At 36.7% G+C, this 14,532-nt stretch overlaps 1 long non-coding RNA gene across 1 annotated transcript; it reads left to right on the plus strand.

Annotated features, from left to right (window-relative positions):
• Positions 1 to 1,420: 1,420 nt before the first annotated feature.
• Positions 1,421 to 10,387, plus strand: LOC127169399 (uncharacterized). The gene is made up of 4 exons (XR_007828239.1): positions 1,421 to 1,566; positions 2,835 to 3,025; positions 9,973 to 10,055; positions 10,280 to 10,387. It is a non-coding gene; the product is annotated as an uncharacterized LOC127169399 (long non-coding RNA).
• The last annotated feature ends 4,145 nt before the right edge of the window (positions 10,388 to 14,532 follow it).

The following is a 14,532-nucleotide window of genomic DNA, read 5'->3' on the forward strand; positions in this document are numbered from 1 at the left end:
AAAACATGCTAGCAACATGCTAATCATGCAAATTTGCATTAACATGTTAATCATGCTAGCATGTTGCTAGCATCATGTATTCATGTTACCTTCTTACTAAAAACGTTACTCAAACGCATCATGCTAACAACATGCTAATTATGGTAACATCATGCCAAAATGTTAATCATGTTACTGTGTTGTTCGCATCATGGTAACAACATGCTAATCATGTTAACTGCATGTCAACAACATGCTAATCATCCAGCATGTTTTTAACAACCATCTTGTTAAAAACATGCTAGCATCATGTTAGCAACACGTTAATAATGTTAGCTTCATCCTAACAACGTGGTAATCATGTTAGCCTCTTGCTAGCATCATGTTAACTTGTTAAAAACATGTTAGCATCACGGTGCCAACATGCTAATCGTGTTAATGTTAACAAAATGTTACTTGTGTTAAAATGTTGTTAGCATAATGCTAACAAAATTAGCATGTTGTTAACATGATGCTAACGCAATTAGGGTTTCTATTAGTGCCTAGTGGCGAGTTTTGCCACGGCAAGCACCACTCAAATTTTCTTCAGAAAATGTACATATCTAGTTATTATTATTCCGTGGAATAAAAAATAAAAGGTAATTGCAACTTTATCTCACAATTCTGACTTTTCTGCATGTTTGTATCTTTTATTTTTATATCTCAAATCTGCAAATTTTTCTCAGAAGTGCAAGTTTATATATCATAGTCCTATTAATATCTTGCAATTCTTCAATGATATCTCACAGGTAAAAACAAAATATTTGGAATAAAATATTTCAATTGTGAGTTAAAAGGTCACAAATACATTTTTATGCTTTTTCCGATGGCAGAAACAAACTTTCATAATATGAACATATTTAGTAGAGTCAGACAATTTGATGCAATTTATAGTGAATTTAATGCAGGCAAAATAAAACTGACATGAGAAAAATTGTGGATACCAGCTTATAATTCAATCTTGGAAGAATTTGATTGAGAAATCTCTGACTTCGGCATATCTGAGCACAGTTTGAGATGATGTTGAGATCTCTTCTAAGACTCTAGAAGAGACCTTGTGATATTATTAGTATCTTTTTTTCTCAGAGTATTTAAGCGAAGTCTCCATTTACTGTCCATTTCATCATCTTGCTGAGAAAAAAAATTAAATATAAACATTTCTTCCTTCCTGTAGGGTTGCGCTTAAAAGTTCCCCAACTTTTCTCCACTTTTATTGACAGTCTGAGGCTCATGCTGTGGTTCTTCATTGTGCTTTAAAGTTAAAAGACTGTCATTTTGTCACAGTAATTATGAGGACAAACAATTAAAGCATCCCGCTGACAAAACAGTGATGCCAATCAAGAAGTACGTGGGCAAAAGACCTATTTTTGTGTTTTCCTCTGTTCTGTCTTTATTTGTTTTAGCACCACCCCATCATCACGATTCCTTCCGACGATATTACTCAGCAGCGGCTCTTCCAGAACCGAGTGGGAGCAGAATTAAAATGAGAGAGGAAAACTCATCAGCGAGCGAGAAGGGGAGATCAAATACGCCAATCAAAAGATGAGGGTATGTGCATGAGTTTGCATGTGTGTGCAGTTCTGCTGGTAAACAAAGTAGGCCATTAAAAACCTTGCAAAAAACATGACCTTGTTGTTGCATGTCTGAATTTAAGTATTGCTGCAGTAAAGCTAGACATGGACTAATTTTGCATCCAGTCATTGTTTTTGCTTTAGATTTTATGCCGCACTCTGTAAACACCTACACGAATAAGTACAAAAAAACCCAAACAAAGTAACACATTGAAATAAATATGAAACGCAGAAAGACTGAAATAGTATTTTTTTTCAAAATGTACTATTTATTTATTTATTACAAGCCATTTCAAAGTCTATAATGATATTAAAGGACTCTGTATTAAAGAAAATTATTTTTGTAATTTTTAGCAAATTTAAATACACTACTATTTTTGAAAGAAATATTTTATGTTTACAAAGGCTGAATTTATTTGATTAAAAATACAGTAAAAACATTAATATTGTGAACAAATATTTACATTTAAAATAGCTGTTCCTTATTGTAATATATTGTAAAATACAGTTTATTTCTGTGATCAAAGCTGAATTTTCAGCATCATTACTCCAGTCTTTATTGTCACATGATGCTTCAGAAATCATTCTAATATGCTAATATGGTGATTTGGTCCTCAAGAAACACAGTAATGTTAAAGCGGATCCATTTGCCAGTCTGGGTTTGTTTATTGTTCAAACGACCTTTAAGCAATCTAAAGTCTTGCCAGTTCACTTAGCGCTGGATATTTTAGGATGCTTCCCGTTGCTTGTGGATGTGACCCTTGAACTGTGCAAACGCTCTAAACCATGTTTGCTGAAAACTGTAACTTTAGCCAAAGAAATGAGGTCCATTTGAAAGTCAATAGGAGTTTTGTGTATGCAACCTTTTCCATAATGTAACATCATTTTTCAGTAAACAGGATCTATTGTCGAAATGCAAGCAAATAAACTCTAAAAAAAATCTATACCTGCTTCACAAGTTCTCATATTTCTGTTATTTGTAAACAAAGCGGTAAAATTAATGGTTTGCATGGCAAAATTTATTCTCCAAAGATATTCTCCATCTCTTTGTCAGCTTCAAGTGTAAATGGAGCCTCTGGGTGTTTACAAATAAATTTCGAAACAACTGCTATCATGTTCACTTTATTGTTTCTTAGAGCAGGACCATCATCAAGCCTCAATAAAGCATCTGTCATAATATAATAAAAGCTTTGAACACTTATCCACACCACCCTGATCTCTTCACGTCTCGTTTCTTTTCTGCAGATACCACTCTGAAGGAAATCTGCAGAGGAAAACACTGAGTCACCATTTGAGTTTGTTTGTGTCTAGTAGAGCAGGAGCAACAAATGATAGACAATCGTGTGATCGTCGGCTCTGAATGCACTGGATTACAGGGTTAGAGTGCAAACTCTTGATGTGCTCATATCAAACACCAGGTCCATGAACACAAACAGGTTTGTGCATCTTACAATAAAATACTGTAGCAGTACCATAGTGCAACCATGGTAACAGATGATAAAGATCTGTTGTACTCCCACCCCCAAAAAAAGAAAAAAAAAAAACATGGTAATACCATGTTATCCTTTGATACTTGTTAGTGTTGTATACATTCAAAATTTATTTTAAAAGAAATTTATATGTTAAAAATATTCATGATTTTACTGTATTTATGTTCTGGGTGGTTGCTAGGTGGTTAATTGAATGTTCTGTGTGGTTGCTAGGTGTTCTGGGTGGTTCCTATGTGGTTTCTGTTGTGTTCTAAGTGGTAGTTATGGTGTTCTACGTGGTTGTTAGGTGTTCTGGGTGGTTGCTAGGTGTTCTTGGTGGTTGCTAGGTGTTCTTAATTGTTGCTATGTGGTTTCCGTTGTGTTCTGAGTGGTAGCTAGTGTGTTGTACGTGGTTGCTAGGTGTTCTGGGTGGTTGTTAGGTGTTCTTTATGGTTGCTATGTGGTTTCTGTTGTGTTCTAAGTGGTAGTTAGATGTTCTTAATTGTTTCTATGTGGTTCCTATTGTGTTTTGGGAGGTAGTTAGAGTGTTATATGTTGTTGCTAGGTGTTCTGGGTGGTTGCTAGGTGTTCTTAGTGGTTGCTGTGTGATTTCTGTTATGTTTTGGGTGGTAGATTGGGCGTCCTACATGGTTGCTAGGTGTTCTTAATTGTTGCTATGTGCTTTTATTGTATTCTGGGTGGTAGATTGGATGTCCTACATTGTTGCTAGGTGTTCTAGGTGGTTCCTATGTGGTTTCTGTTGTGTTCTAAGTGGTAGTTAGGGTGTTCTGCGTGGTTGCTAGGTGTTCTGGGTGGTTGTTAGGTGTTCTTAATGGTTGCTATGTGATTTCTATTATGTTTTGGGTGGTAGATTGGGTGTCCTACTTGGTTGCTAGGTATTCTGGGTGTTTGCTAGGTGTTCTTAGTGGTTGCTATGTGGTTTCTATTGTACTCTGGGTGGTAGATTGGGTGTCCTATGTTGTTGCTAGGTGTTATGGGTGGTTGTCAGGTGTTCTTAATGATTGCTATGTAGTTCTGTTGTGTTCTAAGTGGTAGTTATGGTGTCCTATGTGGTTGCTAGGTATTCTGGGTGTTTGCTAGGTGTTCTTAGTGGTTGCTATGTGGTTTCTATTGTACTCTGGGTGGTAGATTGGGTGTCCTATGTTGTTGCTAGGTGTTATGGGTGGTTGTTAGGTGTTCTTAATGGTTGCTATGTAGTTCTGTTGTGTTCTAAGTGGTAGTTATGGTGTCCTATGTGGTTGCTAGGTATTCTGGGTGTTTGCTAGGTTCCTATGTGGTTTCTGTTGTGTTCTAAGTGGTAGCTAGGGTGTTCTGTGTGGTTGCTAGGTGTTATGGGTGGTTGTTAGGTGTTCTTAATGGTTGCTATGTAGTTTCTGTTGTGTTCTAAGTGGTAGTTATGGTGTCCTATGTGGTTGCTAGGTGTTCTGGGTGGCAATTAGGGTGTTCTAAATGGTTGATAGGGTGTTACTATAAGGTTGTGGGTGGATTTTTTTTTAAAATCAAATTAATGTAGTTTTTGATGAGTATAAGATCCTTTTTTTCAAACACATATCTTTACATGCTAGTGTATCATAGTAATTTTTATTTTTATTATTATTATTTATTTATTTATTTATTTTGCAAGTGTCAACTTAAATATTTTATATATAACATGGTTAACAAAAGGAATACCATGGTGTTCTTACTGTACATGTCCAAACAACCATGCTAATACTATGGTACATTTCAGTGCTTTTATTTATCAGACTAAATCTGATATATTATGATACAAAATAATACTGTGGTATACTGCAAATACTAATGCTAAACAACATCCTGCAGCATTTGGTCTCCAGCCATATATTAGCATGCTAAAAGCAAAACTCAATAGCAACTCCCTGGCAACTTTTGCAGCGAACACAGCTCACATTCTCTAGTTTGATGGTAGCATCACTGTTGCTAAAAATGGTGTTGCACAGCAAAATGTAGCGTGGTAATGTTATTAGGTGGCAATGGCGTGAATTAAAGGGTGGCGTTTAATGCAGTGTTTAGTTTTGGATGTAGCTAATAGTGTTTAAACATTATTACAGCAGTGCTGAAGGAGAAGAGCTTCATTCCAGTCACATAAACTGTCGAAGGAGCATCTTAAGAACATTACGTTCTGTAGGCGCTGAGAGCGTTCGGGGAATTGGTTTTAACACACTTGCTGCTTATTATGTGTGTTGATAAAAGGTAAACACCACACGTAATGAGACCCCCCTAATAAACTCAGCCTCGGCCCACTCAGTCTCACATTGCTCATTTTCCACACTTGTTTACCTCCAAACAACCTTTATCTGTGCTCCTCTCTCCTCCAGGATTAGTCAACGTCTTTTGTGTCTTATCTCAGATGCGATGTTATCAAGGCCCTGGGAAATGCCAAGGGGGTGTTTGGTATCTCTGCGGCGGCTGGCTTGATTTCAGTCGCAAATGGACAGAGTTTCCTCTTCCATTAGGAGTGAGAGCTGATACTGAACAACAACATCAGGGTCCATTGTCACCATATATCAGCCTCACTGAGGGGCCGCTCTCAGAGACCAGATCTTATCCAGCTGTGGTCTCGGCTACATGATTACAGAAATCATCTTCTTGTTATTGACTCTATCAAATAAACGAGATTTTCGCTAGGACTGGCAATCGATTAACTATTTTATTTAAATTAATTACATTACACGTTAATGACAGGTATTAACAGTTTCTAGGGCAGTGCTAGGTGTTCTGGGTGGTTACTAGGTAGTGTCTAGGTGTTCTAGTTGGTTACTAAGTGGTTACTTAGATATTCTAGGTGGTATCTATGTGTTCTGGGTTGTTGCTAAGATTATGTAAATGATTCTGGGTGGTTGCTAGATAGTTACTTCGATGTTCTAGGTGATGTCTGTTTTTTCAGTGTGGTTGCTAGGGTGAGCAAAATGATTCTGGGTGGCAATGAGGTGCCAGGTACAACAATGTTTTAGGTGGTTTCTAGGGCAGTGCCACTGTAAGTGGTTGCTAGGTGTTCTTGATGGTAACTAGGTGGTTACCTGGATGTTCTAGGTCATTGCTGTGTGTTCTGGGTGGTTACTAGGTGGATACTTAGGTGTTGTAGGTGATTGCTGGGTGATCTGGGTGGTTAGTTAAATATTTTAGGTGGTTGTTGGGTGTACTGGGTGGTTACTAGATGGTTACTTAGATGTTCTAGGTTGTGTCTAGGTGTTCTGGATGGTTGCTAGGGTGCTCTAAATGATTCTGGGTGGTAGCAAAGTGGTAACAACATTTTAGGTGGTTTCTAGGCCAGTGCTGTTGTAGGTGGTTACTTAGATGTCTAGGTGGTTGCTGCATGTTCTGGGTGGTTACTAGATGGTTATTTAGATGTTCTGTGCAGTTGTTTGGATTTTTGAGTGGTTACTAGGTGGTTACTTAGATGTTCTGTGCGGTTGTTTGGATTTTTGGGTGGTTACTAGGTGGTTACTTAGATGTTCTAGGTGGTTGCTGGATGTTCTGGTTGGTTACTTAGATGATTACTTAGATGTACTAGGTAGTGTCTAGGTGTTCTGGATGGTTGCTATGGTGCTCTAAATGATTCTGGGAGGCAGCAAAGTGGTAACAACAATGTTTAAGGTGGTTTCTAGGCCAGTGCTGTTGTAGGTGGTTATTTAGATGTCTAGGTGGTTGCTGCATGTTCTGGGTGGTTACTTAGATGTTCTATGTGGTTGTTTGGAGTTTTGGATGGGTTGTTGTTTGGAGTTTACTACACTGTAAAAAATAAAAAACACAATTTGTTGAGTCAGCTTAAAATAATTTGTTACCCTGCTGCCTTAAAATTTTAAGTTCAGTTAACTAAAATAAGTTTAGTCAACTTGAAATGTTAAGTTGTACTAAGTAACAACTTAGATATTTGTGTTTGATAAACGTAACAGATGGGTAAGTAACCCAGCTGCCTTAAATTTTTAAGTTGAATTAACTCAAATATCTAAGTTGTCACTTAGTATAATTTAACATTTCAAGTTGAATAAACTTTTTTTGAGTTGACTGAATTTAAAATTTTAAGGCAGCCAGGTTACAAATAATTTTAAGTTGACTCAACAAATAGTTTTTACAGTGTAGGTGGTTGTTGTTCAAGGTGGTTGCTGGGTGTTCTGGGTGGTTACTGGATGGTTACTTAGATGTTCTAGGTCAGGGGTCACCAGACCCGGTCCTGGAGGGCCAGTGTCCCTGCAGAGTTTAGCTCCAACCCTAATCAAACACACCTGAACCAGCTAATCAAGGTCTTACTAGGTATACTTGAAACTTCCAGGCAGGTGTGTTGAGGAAAGTTGGAGGTAAACTCTGCAGGACACCGGCCCTCCAGGAACAAGTTTGGTGACCCCTGTTCTAGGTGGTTGCTGGATGTTCTGGTTGGTTACTAGGTGGTTACTTAGATGTTTTAGGTGGTTGCTGGGCATTTTGGGTGGTTACTAGGTGGTTACTTAGATGTTCTAAGTGGTTGCTAGATGCTGGGTGGTTACTCAGATGGTTACTTAGATGTACTAGGTAGTGTTTAAGTGTTCTGAATGGTTGCTAGGGTGATCTAAATGATTCTGGGAGGCAGCAAAGTGGTTACAACAATGTTTTAGGTGGTTTCTAGGGCAGTGCTGCTGTAGGTGGTTACTTAGATGTTCTAGGTTGGTTGCTAGATGCTGGATGGTTACTTAGATTATTACTTAGATGTACTAGGTAGTGTCTAGGTGTTCTGGATGGTTGCTAGGGTGATCTAAATGATTCTGGGTGGCAGCAAAGTGGTTACGAAGTATTTTAGGTGGATTCTAGGGCAGTGATGCTGTAGGTGGTTACTTAGATGTTTAGATGTCTAGGTGGTTGCTGCATGTTTTGGGTGGGTACTAGATGGTTTCTAGATCTTTTATGTGGTTGTTGGGTGTTCTAAGTGGTTACTAGGTAGATACTTAGATGTTCTAGGTGGTTGCTTGGTGATCTGGGTGGTTACTCAGATGTTGTAGGTGGTTGTTTTTTTGTTTTTAATTGTTTTGTTTTTGTTTGTTTTTTTTTGATGATCTAGGTGGCTGCTAGGTGTTTTGGATGGTTGCTATATAGTTTCTATTGCATTGTAGGTGTTAGTTACAGTGTTCAAAGTGGTTGCTAGGTGGTTACTTGGATGTTCTATTAGGTTGTTAGGGTGTTCTGAGTGGTTGCTAGGGTATTCTAAATGGTTCCTAGGGCATTGCTAGGTGGTTTCTGGGGTTTTCTAAATTGTTGCTAGGTGGTTACTGAGCAGTTGCTAGGTGATCGTCAAGTCATAAGAGTTCATCCTCTGTGATTTTCTGGTTCTATGACTCAGATCTCTTCTTTAATGTAACTCTATCAGACTGTTTTTCATTACTTCCTTGTCTGCCTGTCTGATCATTTAAAATTAATATCATCTCTCCTTAACAAGCTGTGCCATTATTTATGTCCATAGCATATGGACAAGAAAATGTGCACCATTAATAGCATGAATGTTAAAGCCTAAGAGCTCATAGGAGCGAATTGTTTGAAAAAATACAGGAGCACCAGAATAGAAAAGCTGAACACTGTCCTCTGAACCACATTGCTGAATGACAGATTTGTTGAGACAGGCTTTTGGATCCTCTCAGACATGTCTGTTTTCTGAAGCTACACACTATAAATATTGCAGGTCTTATGGTATCTCAGAAAAGAGAGGAAAAAGTTCCTTATTGATCTCTCATGTTTGTGTGTTGTAAGACATGACTGTATCCAGCCAGTTCATTTTACCCTACAGTCCAATACACTGGGCTTCATATTTTGAAATTTCCTTCCATAGTTGAGTAAGATCTCTGCCAAACTTTTGATGTGTTTACTTGCTTCCGTAAAACTTTAACAAAGTCCATTTCTTCTCTTTATTGTCCATATTTTTAAGGACCAGTAGAAAAATGACCCTACTGATGCAAAAACGATAAGGAGAGTGTGTAGATACATAGAGTTGCACTTTAATATGTACTTCTTGTACTTAAATGTGATTCAGAGTTCTGCTGTGATACATTATCTGTAGTAATGTTTGTAGGCTGATGAGAAATGAGTGGAGATGAAATCGACATTAAACGAGAGTTTATAGAGCCAGAAGGAAGTAACTTTAGTAAATAATATAAACATAAAAATAATATAAATTTAAAACATATATATATATATATATATATATATATATATATATATATATATATATATATATATATATATATATAAGCTAGCTGCCAAAATTAATAAAAAAAATAAAGTAACTAAAAATAACAAAAATGTCAAAAACACAACAAAATGACAACCTTTAAATTAATTAGAACATAAAATATATTCAAAAAAAACAATAAAATATTAGAATTATATAATTGAATAATATAACACTGGTACAGTTACCCTAAAAGGGTAATTGAATTTCATTGCATTCATTAACAAAATATAAATGCAAGTGCACTTCACTTCTCCGAGCCATTTTTACAATGACTTGAGTGTATTGCAACATATTTCTTAATGTGGTAGAATAATAAATGCACTTTATGCAACAAAAAACGTCAGTCATATTTGTATATTCGCTCTAAAGCACAGCATGCAGTCAGAAAAAGAGTGTAACCTTCAAAAATGAAGTAGATATATAGTATAGATATTACTAACCTGGAAGCCCTGCAATTTTGAGTCTATTTGAGAACTCTAGAAAGCTAGTTTCTCTTATCAGGATTTCTTCAGGAGATTCCCACAGTCAGATATATTGTATGGATGCAGTTAAGAAGGTTGAGTGGCTGACAGCAAACCACTGAGATTGGGTATTTGGAAGGCAGTTTGGACTGCTGTTAAGGGGTTTGTTTCAAAAACAGGTCAAGATATGTGAAGCTTTGCTTTTGCTTTTCACATAGACGCCACCACTGCAGCATTTCAGCGTGAAGTCACATCCAATATGCGGCTGCGTCTGGACAAGACTGCCTACTTAGAAAGAGGGGTTTGTTTTGTTTTTATGTGCTGTTTATGCATGGAGAAAAACTCAGTCGAATAATTGCACTCATTCATGTTGCTCTGAATATGTCATTCGATTCTGGTAATATGATCAACTGGATTAAAAAATGGCCATAAAAATCCCTTTGCATTAACATGCATAACTGTGAACTGTGGACTGTGGACTGTGGTTGTAACTTCTTGCATCATGTTTGTTTTGTTCTGTTCCAGGAATGCAGATACACAAAGAATTTATGGTGGATATAGTGGATGGACTACTTGAAGAAAAAAATGAAAATTGGCATAAAATGTACTCATCCAAGATGTAGATGAGTTTGTTTTTTCATCAGATTTGGAGAAATCCAAAAAGCGTTAAATCACTTGCTCACCAATGGATCCTCTGCAGTGAATGGGTGCCGTCAGAATAAGCGTCCAAACTGCTGATAAAATCATCACAATAATCCACAAGTAATCTACACAACTCCAGTCCATCAGTTAATGTATTATGAAGTGAAAACCTACATGTTTGTGAGAAACAAATACATTATTAAGGTGTTTTTAACTTTGAAGCATTGCATTCCAGCTAAAATAGGGTCCTCTATTCATAATATTGCTTCTTCCATTAAAAAAGTTGTCTTGTCTGAATCAGGACAGAAATATGCACACATAGTACAAGCCAAAACAGCTCTAAACAGACATGTGGGTGGGTTTTAGACATAGACTTTTTCACTGGAGGAAGCATTATTAAATGACATTGTTAAAAAGGTCTTAATTATGGATTTGTTTCTCACAAACATGCAGCTTTTGGCTTCTCAGGATGTTAATTGATGGACTGGAGTGGTGTGGATTACTTGTGTATTACTGTGATGTTTTTATCAGCTGTTTGGACTCTTATTCTGACGGCACCCATCCACTGCAGAGCATCCATTGGTGTAGCATGTGATGCTACATTTCTCCAAATCTGAAGAAACAAATTCATCTACATCTCGAATGATTGTTTTTCGAGTGAACTTTTCCTTTAAATACTTGTTAACACAATCCTAGGCAGAGTTTCATTGGGATAAGATAACTCACCGTAGTCATAAGCGAGCGCATCGCATTGCCCACACAATTACTGTAATTACTTTTCTTGGAATGAGAAAAAGGCTGTTTGCAAGAGCGCTGTAATGGCTGCCAATTTGCTTGTGATTTGCAAGCGATGCATTTCTTTCGAAAACGGCTGCAGTCAACAACAATCGGTCACCTTAATATGCTATACTCATTTAGCCACTTCTTCACTGAATTGGAGCTTTAGACACCCACTTCAAACAACGCGAGGATTTCTGGACAAATAGTTCTTGCTTTTGATGTGCCGTTTGGCCATTCAGAATGCGTTTTAAAGACAAATAGGGTCTTTGGTCTTCCACTTGTACCACGCGGAGAAGCAAAGAACGCTTTGAACTAGTTTGCGCTTTATTTTGGTCCTTGGGTTTGACCCCCAAAACGCTGATCACAATTTCAAAAGAGTCTCTTCATCTTGACATTTGCTGCCTCCTCCTCGTAAGGACACATTAATATCGAATTCGCTCCCTAATGAGTAAAATCATGCATTATCCAACAACACTAATTAAACTCCAAGGTTTCCCTTAAAAGAATCCATGAATAAAATCAATAAAGATATTCGGGTAGGATGAGAGCTGCTATTTTTAAATATTGTTTATGTTTATGTTATGAATTATGTATCATTTACTTGCTGAAGTTCACTTTAGAACTTTTTAAACATGAGAAGTATCTGAACAAGCACATTTTCATGCTTTTTAAAGCACACATCATATTAAGCTAAGGATTTCTGACCACTGTTGTTGCACAATACAAAGCATAATCTCAAGTATAAAACTGATTTTGATATATTTTTTATTAGGCCTGTTCTGAATTAGACTGCATAGCATGTATACTGAGCACAGCATGTATGATTTTTGTGTGTGTGCACTGAATATCCAAATGATTTGGCATAATGTGCACTACAAAGCGCAATGCTGTATTGCACAGTGAAATGTTGTCAACTTGACCTTTTATTTCCAATTGTGACAAATGAACCAGAAATAAGATTTTTTTTTTTTCAAATCATTATTTGATTGCAGCGTTATTATAGTTAACAAAAATAGTAAAATGAAAACCATTGAAAAATCATTACTTGATATAAAATGTTGACTGAAATATATATATATATATATATTTTGTTATATTGGCTGTTGGCTTGTTACTGGCTAGTTAACAAGCCAACAGCTCTCTTTTTCAGTTAGTTTAACTTGGTGTATTGAAAAAACTAAAACTAAAATAAAAATGAATAAAAACTATATAGACATATTTTAAAATAACAAAAACTAATAAAAATTAGAAAACAAAACAACAAATTCACTAAAATTAACAAATTAATTTCTAATTATTGATTTTTTTTTAAATGCAAATATTAAAAACAATAATAGCATCTTAAATGATACTAAAATAACATTGGAGCAGTGTTAATTTAGTATTATTTGTCTATTATTATAGTTGTTTTTAATATTTTGTATTAGCGATTCTTTTTAAAAGTGCATTTTTAATTTAATTTTTAGTCAGCATTTTTATTAGTTTATTTTATTATTACTATGTAGGTTTAATATATGTTTATTTCAGTTTGTTTTAGATTAGTTTGTTTTTTTATTTTTTAGTATTTTACAGTTACAGTATTTTTTGTGCTTCAACTTTTCCATCTAGTATTTATTTTTATTTCATTTTATTTCAGGTAAATTTCAATGAACAATTTTATTATTATTATTATTATTATTATTATTATTATTTAGTTAATGACAATAACCCTGAACAGCTTAATCTGATTTTTGGTCATTATTATTATTATTACAATAACCCTGGATTGAACCCTGGACTTCCAAAATTCTCACTCCTGATAAAAACAGACTACGACAAAATCACGACCACCTCCGAGTTCAATACACTGCCATCCTGTAGACTTGATTATCTAATTTTTCCATCGAGGCATGTTTACACATCAGCCCCTTATTGTATTTCCTGATCTTATCCCACGGCCTTTTCATTTCCTGTTACCATCTTTCATTTCATCTCATTGGGAACCAGTGTCTCTGCCAGCCCGGTGTATGGCTCAATACTAAATAGCGTTTAGAAGCTCGCTGTTTGTTTTTATATATATATATATATATATTTTTTTTTTTTTTTTTTTTTTTTTTTTTTTTCTGCTCATCCCCTCCATCTCACTCCCATGTTTGGCTGATAGTGTAGGTAGAGTCCTCTCTGAGGAAATATAGGGTTTGGCAGAGAATTCATTGAATTTGTTGTACAATTGATCCCGTGGAGAAATGAGAGGGGATGGAGAGGGAGCGCGAGGGAGGTTAGCGAGCGAGGGTTAATGCGGAGGGCTGGCTCCGTGTCAAGGGATTCTGATTGGAAATAATGGTGCAAAAGTCTCAATTTGAGGCGATTACACCGAGCTGCTTTCAGATATTTCCCTTCGTGTCAAATCTCCAGCCCTCTGTCAGCGGAGGACTATAAATAGCAGTGGGAACGGCTTACAATTCCACATTTGCTGGTTTAAAATTATTAGCGACTTCCGCCTTTCTTCGCCCAGGAATCCCGCCGAGAGCGCCAAGTAAGTGTATCTGATAGCGTTTCCAATCTGCTATCCCGCTCTCTCAGACGGTGACATTCAGAAGCGGTCAGAAATGAACAATGTACTTTGTCATGGTTCAGTAATTACTAAGTACGGCCATAAAGGACTGGATTTAAGAGCAGCCCGCTTTGTGCCAGCTCTCCTCGGGAAGGGATTTTGTCTTTTTACTGTCAGCGACACCACAGAGCGAGGCGCTCTCGTGCAGGAATGACACCTGCTGAGTTATGGACGTGTCACCTTGGGTCTGTCTTCGCAGGTGACTTTCCAGAGTGTGGCACGGTGGGTAAAGCACATCAGCTGTCGCCCAAATCATCTGCCGGCTGCAGGAAGAATTTACTTAGAGCTGGGTGGAGCGATGCTTCGCTCGGGGGGTCAGAGTTTGGCCGGCTGGTTCTTGCTGCTGGATTGCTCAAATACGCCAAAAACTAGAGTGTGTTCTGATCAAATGGAATTGTTGCAAGCACCATAAAGCCTAAAACACCATGACACAGATGCACAAATCATCTGTCACTTGGCACAACAGAGGTGACTGCATCAACAAAATGTTTCACAAGCTGAATGCCCATGAATGTTAACAGACAGCTTTCCTGAACTTTACATCTTGACGCATCATCACACTGCTGTGCCATTAGAAATACCTACTAGTTTAAAAAAATTGCCTTGTTTTTCAGTATAAATATCTAAAATCTAAAATAGCTTATAATACTTGATTAGGTTTGTTTCCATTTAAATCTATCAGAATTCAGTTAAATTTAATGAGGTATTTGCCAGTGGGGTAATTAAAAAAAATTGTATATATTTTATATATGTAGTTTGTAAT

This window comes from Labeo rohita, chromosome 1 (assembly GCF_022985175.1).
Source record: "Labeo rohita strain BAU-BD-2019 chromosome 1, IGBB_LRoh.1.0, whole genome shotgun sequence".
NCBI lineage: Eukaryota > Metazoa > Chordata > Actinopteri > Cypriniformes > Cyprinidae > Labeo > Labeo rohita.